This window comes from Myxocyprinus asiaticus, chromosome 1 (assembly GCF_019703515.2).
Source record: "Myxocyprinus asiaticus isolate MX2 ecotype Aquarium Trade chromosome 1, UBuf_Myxa_2, whole genome shotgun sequence".
In the NCBI taxonomy this organism is placed as follows: Eukaryota; Metazoa; Chordata; class Actinopteri; order Cypriniformes; family Catostomidae; genus Myxocyprinus; species Myxocyprinus asiaticus.
In genome coordinates, this window is record NC_059344.1 from 36,134,486 (window position 1) to 36,141,529 (window position 7,044).

The following is a 7,044-nucleotide window of genomic DNA, read 5'->3' on the forward strand; positions in this document are numbered from 1 at the left end:
ATTTATTTTCACATTTTAGAATAATAGTAAAGTCATCAAAACTATGGAATAACATAAATGGAACTATGGGAATTATGTTGTGACTAAACAAAATCCAAAATAAATCAAAACTGTGTTATATTTTAGCATCTTCAAAGTAGTCACCCTTTGCCTAGAATTTGCAGACATGTACTCTTGAGGTATCACCCTGGGATGCTTTTTAAACAGTATTGAAGGAGTTCCCATCTATATGCTGGGCACTTATTGGCTGCTTTTCTTTATTATTTTGTCCAAGTCATCAATTTCAAAAACTTTTTTTTTTTAATTACATTTTAGATTTATAATGAAATAAATTAATATGTTGGCACAATTATATTTTTGTCTACAAAACTAATTTCAAACATTTAAGCATATGCCTTCAGATCAAAAGATTTTTAAGATCATGAGAAACATTTCAGTCAAGTGTTTCAAAACTTTTGACCGGTAGTGTATATTGATGCAAATCAGATTTCTTTATGGGTTTAACCTGAAAACTATGCAAATGGCAAATGGAACTGAAATATGAATTTACATTGAACTTATATGAAAAAAATAAATAAAAAAAAAACAACCCTGAGATGGCACTCTGCCTCCTTATTTCAAAAGTTCACCAAACGCCACTGCTTTACATAAAATACTTTGGTATATTTTTAACTTTGGTAAAAAAAAATAAAAAAATAATAACAATAAAAAAAGTATAAAAAATTAAGCATTGCCTGTGTTCTTGAATGAAGTTTAGATTATATAATCAATGCATGGAATCAACAGGATTTAAACTAAACACAAAGAGACTCTAGCTATGTTTCCGTCAATGTTACAAATGTCATTTATGTGAAAAACCATAATAGTGTGAATAAAGCCACGTTTCCATTCCATATGTTCAAAAGAACAAAATCGTCACTTCTGGATAACTTTTAGCCACTGTGACTCTTTTATTAATAAAATACTTGTGGTTCAGAACACACAGACAAAACACTCTAAAGATGTTGTCTCATGTTTGGGAGACAACAAATTATATTGACAGTTTAATTGTTGTGTCAGGAACAAATTCAAGACCCTGGGTTTAAAGGATACTTCCAAGACCTACCAAGTGTCTTACAAATACCAAGATCACTGTGAACTATATACAGGATAATGTAGTATAATGTAATAGCTATGTAACAGATTATCATAACTGATAAAGGTGTACTATTACCTTTTAAAAAATCCTAACAAATAAAGACTTGGTGTCAGATTGATATTTAATTTTACATTTACGCTCTTATTAGACTCTTCTTTATACCAAAATAATTTACGATACAGTGCACATATTCTTGAAAATATACAGTATATTGGTATAGGCAGATGAAAATACTCGGTGCTTTGCCAAGAAGAAGCTCATAACAATAGCAGATAAGACATGCTTCAAATGATGTTGAGCTATCCTGCTTTTTTCATGACTAAATGGCATTCGCTTATATAACACTTTAAAACAACAGCTTCCCTTTCATCAAGATACAATAGTTTTATTTATTTATTTTCATATATTTCAGATTGTCGTCTCATTCTCCTCTTCTGCCTTTTCAGGCAGTCTAGTTCTGCAATTTACACCAACTTCCTGAAGGATATAGGAAGCAGTTGTGTTGTGTATGTATAGTTTTGTTTGTGTTTATCTGGGACATTGTCCTCTGCGAAAGGAAGTTACAATTTCCTCCAGGATTTAATCAAATGCTTGGCAGGATCTCTCACATCTACCCAGAATCCCTGCACTGCTTGACACATTCAACAGATGTGTGTTCCTTTGCTTGCGTGCAGACTCACCTTCCCTTTTCATAAACACTTGACTGTTGTTTATGTGCATGATTTTGGGGCCTTAAAAATATCTGCTGTCATGGCCTTCCATCAGCCTTCTGTGATGTGTTCAGAAGGCCTTTAGGAAGACAAACATGCCTCAGTCTCACGCATCAGGTGCCCTGGGTTAGCTGCAAACTCCCTGCCATATCTACCATACTGTACAGAATACATTGTCACGTTTAACTCCTCTATTTTAAATAACATTGCAGTGTAAAACATTTTTAGAACTTGTTCTGCCACAAATTATGTGCTTGTTTTTCAAGTTCTATTGTGTTTGGTGTACCTTGATTTCACCAGCAACTCCTTCTTGAACAAATGTGCTATATTCATGTAATTCTGATTAAATAAGCATGGTATACCACTAAACTGACTTTATGTGATCAGCCCAAAGCTTGATAGCTTGTGATGATTGTGAATCAGCATAATAACATTAAATGACTTGCACTGCATCGCTCTGCACTGCATGAAACAAATGCCTTTTACTGAGCCATTTTCAACAAAATTATATTATACCAAAAATTTTCTTCTTTCTGTCCAAGAAAAATCAGTTTTATTGGGCAGCAAATTGAATTGAATGGTGGCCTTAACAGCACTTCTGCCTAGTCATGAAGGGAAAAACAGAGGAGGCAGGGCACAGGGGGCCTCTCTGAAGCTGACTGGCATTTATGTACACAAGACACCAACAGCAGTAATCAGAGGAAAATCCTAATTTTAACCTGGTTCTTCCCTTTTATAGTACAGTCTGTGTCCTTACCAATGACCCATTAACACTTTTGAGTTTCTCCTAGTCTCATGTAAATGTTAAGGGGCCAAATACTACACTTTTTTAGCATTTTTTTTTCACCCGAAATCCACATAAATGTTTATTAAGGATTTGTGCACAAAAACATTCATAATTTTTTCCCCATTTTTTAAATGAGCTGGTTGTGATGTCACAACTACAAGATTTCTAAATGAGTTGATTTTGATAAATGTTCAGGGCAGAATGGGGAGGGAGTATGTGTACATAGCATATTTAACTTTTAATAAAAAGAAAACAAAATCTGGATGCCATGTCCCTGTTATAACATTGCAATTACACTGTTATTGCAATCCTCACAGTGTCCACTCCTTTCTCCAGATTTATTAAGACATAAAAATTATTTTACACTCAAACTTAATCATGGGTACTGTGTAATAACACTTCATTTGTTCACTTATTTCTTCAGCATTAAAAATGGGAGGCAGACACAGTTGAAGTATAATTCTCAGCAAACTCATTTGACAGTTTGAGTGAGATTAGTTTAAAACAGCCGTTGATTGCAGATTTTCATTATGTCAAGTGATCACTCTTGCTCCTGTTCAAACTGTTTTGAAAGCTCACAGATAAAACAATTATTTACCTAGTAAATTACAAAAACTAACCGAGGACTGAGTATGAAAGATGCATATTTTTTCATGCAAAAATAATTTGACTAAACTCTAGCAGTGTAGTTCTATACACCAGAGCAAATTTAGACTCACAAACAGAGAGGACTGCAGAAATATGTCCACTCAACATCTCTAATATGAAATCTATTCAAAACATTCCATTCCAAAGAGGGATCTGAATGACTTAATTAGTGTGAGTTTATAGTTCGTCTGGTGATTGCTCTGAACAGACACTGCAAAACAGGACCGAAGACAGTCCTTTGCACAGAATCAGTTGTACTAATGATCGTGAAGGGAAACTGTATGACCCCCAAAGCAAAAATGATAAGTTAAACATTTATTTACAATAACCAACCAAACATTACCGTGTCTCAATGCCTGCTTCAGTCTGTGAAGAAGTTTTGCTATTACGGTGAACCTCAGCACATTTAACTAAATTTAATTTCAGTGCTTTTGGACAAAAGTTATGTGAACATAAAATAATTTTACAAAAATATATTTGCAATGTTTGCATCGGCTCCAGCATGTTTAGCTTCTGGTGGTGCGACCGGAAGTGCGTTGGATCAGCAGTGTGGGAGACACAGTTTGGATCCCACTTTGAAACCAGAAAGTAATCGTGTTTGTATAAACAGTTACGAGCATGATTCAGAGGTTGCTTTTTACCCTAACATAAAATTTTTATTCCACTGATGGTTAGGTTTAGGTTTGGGGGTAACATTTATAAAATATGCATTCCTCCTCACTGTATTACAGCCTGTACAACTCCATGGATATTACACCTGGAAAATGGAGCTCACACACGTTCTTACGCCCAACAACACTTACTGCTTTGGCCACTGAGGGCAGTATTCAAAGTTTTGGTAAGCACAGACTGATTTTAGCTAAAGAAAAGTCAACCTACTGTTTCTGATTTCACTGTGAGATTAGTCTAAGACTTTTGGAACAAGCCAGTTCATTAAAAGAAAAAACATAACTGAAAAACAAAAATGTGTATGGAGTTGAAGTGGTTAATATGTTTGAATAAATTCAAATAATTCATAAATCTGTTCTCCTGCTCAAATAAGCACTTAATAAGCATTAAAGAATATATAAGACTATGTATATACAGTTGTGCTCAAAAGTTTGCATACCCTGGCAGAAAATTTGAAATTTTGTCATTGATTTTGAAAATATGACTGATCATGCAAAAGAAACTTTTATTTAAGTCTTTTATTTAATCATCATATGAAGCCATTTATTATCTCATAGTTGTTTGGCTCCTTTTTAAATCATAATGGTAACAGAAATCACCCAAATGGCCCTGTTCAAAAGTTTGCATATGTTTGGCCTTGTTACAGACACACAAGGTGACACACACAGGTTTAAATGGCAATTAAAGGTTAATTGCCCACACCTATAGCTTTTTAAATTGCAATTAGTGTCTGTGTATAAATAGTCCATGAGTTTGTTAGCTCTCATGTGGATGCACTGAGCAGGCTAGATACTGAGCCATGGGGAGCAGAAAAGAACTGTCAAAAGACCTGCGTAACAAGGTAATGGAACATTATAAAGATGGAAAAAGATATCCAAAGCTTTGAAAATGCCAGTCAGTACTGTTCAATCACTTATTAAGAAGTGGAAAATTCGGGGATCTCTTGATACCAAGCCAAGGTCAGGTAGACCAAGAACGATTTCAGCCACAACTGTCAGAAGAATTGTTCGGGATACAAAGAAAAACTCACAGGTAACCTCAGGAGAAATACAGGCTGCTCTGGAAAAAGACGGTGTGGTTGTTTCAAGGAGCACAATACGACAATACTTGAACAAAAATGAGCTGCATGGTCGAGTTGCCAGAAAGAAGCCTTTACTGCGCCAATGCCACAAAAAAGCCCGGTTACAATATGCCCAACAACACCTTGACACGCCTCACAGCTTCTGGTACACTGTAATTTGGAGTGACGAGACCAAAATAGAGCTTTATGGTCACAACCATAAGGGCTATGTTTGGAGAGGGGTCAACAAGGCCTATAGTGAAAAGAATACCATCCCCACTGTGCAGCATGGTGGTGGTGGCGGCTCACTGATGTTTTGGGGGTGTGTGAGCTCTAAAGGCATGGGGAATCTTGTGAAAATTGATGGCAAGATGAATGCAGCACATTATTAGACAATACTGGCAGACAATTTCCATTCTTCTGTATGAAATCTGCTCATGGGACGCACTAGGACTTTCCAGCACGACAATGACCCTTAACACAAGGCCAAGTTGACCCTCCAGTGGTTACACCGAAAAAGGTGAAGGTTCTGGAGTGGCCATCACAGTCTCCTGACCTTAATATCATTGAGCCAATCTGGGGAGATCTCAAACGTGCGGTTCATGAAAGACGACCAAAGACTATGCATGACCTGAAGGCATTCTGCCAAGACGAATGGGCAGCTATACCACCTGCAAGAATTCGGGGCCTCATAGACAACTATTACAAAAGACTGCACGCTGTCATTGATGCTAAAGGAATCAATACACAGTATTAAGAACTAAGGGTATGCAGACTTTTGAACAGGGGTCATTTCATTTTTTTCTTTGTTGCCATGTTTTGTTTTATGATTGTGCCATTCTGTTACAACCTACAGTTGAATATGAATCCCATAAGAAATAAAAGAAATGTGTTTTGCCTGCTCACTCATGTTTTCTTTAAAAATGGTACATATATTACCAATTCTCCAAGGGTATGCAAACTTTTGAGCACAACTCAAAAGTTTTGAAACACTTATTCTTTGTTATAATTTTTTTTCACATTTTAGAATAATAGTAAAGTCATCAAAACTATGGAATAACATAAATGGAACTATGGGAATTATGTTGTGACTAAACAAAATCCAAAATAAATCAAAACTGTGTTATATTTTAGCATCTTCAAAGTAGTCACCCTTTGCCTAAAATTTGCAGACATGTACTCTTGAGGTATCACCCTGGGATGCTTTTTAAACAGTATTGAAGGAGTTCCCATCTATATGCTGGGCACTTATTGGCTGCTTTTCTTTATTATTTGGTCCAAGTCATCAATTACAAAAACTTTTTTTTTAAATTACATTTTAGTTTTATAATGAAATAAATTAATATGGTGGCACAATTATATTTTTGTCTATGAAACTAATTTCAAATATTTAAGCAAACGCCTTCAGATCAAAATATTTTTAAGATCATGAGAAACATTTCAGTCAAGTGTTTCAAAACTTTTGACCAGTAGGGTATATATATATATATATATATATATATATATATATATATATATATATATATATATATATACACACACACACACACACTGGTGCCCAAAAGTTTGGAATAATGTACAGATTTTGCTGTTTTGGAAGGAAAATGGTACTTTAATTCACCAAAGTGGCATTCAACTAATCACACAATATAGTCAGGACATTATTAATGTAAAAAACAGCACCATCACTATTTGAAAAAAGTCATATTTGATTAAATCTAGACAGGCCCCATTTCCAGCAGCCATCACTCCAACACCTTATCCTTGAGTAATCATGCTAAATTGCTAATTTGGTGTTAGAAAATCACTTGCCATTATATCAAACACAGCTGAAAGCTATTTGGTTCATTAAATGAAGCTTAACGTTGTCTTTTGTTTTTGTTTTTGAGTTGCCACAGTGTGCAATAGACTGGCACGTCTTAAGGTCAATATTAGGTCAAAAATGCCAAAAAAGAAACAGCTTTCTCTAGAAACTCAGTCAATCATTGTTTTGAGGAATGAAGGCTATACAATGCTTGAAATTGCCACAAAA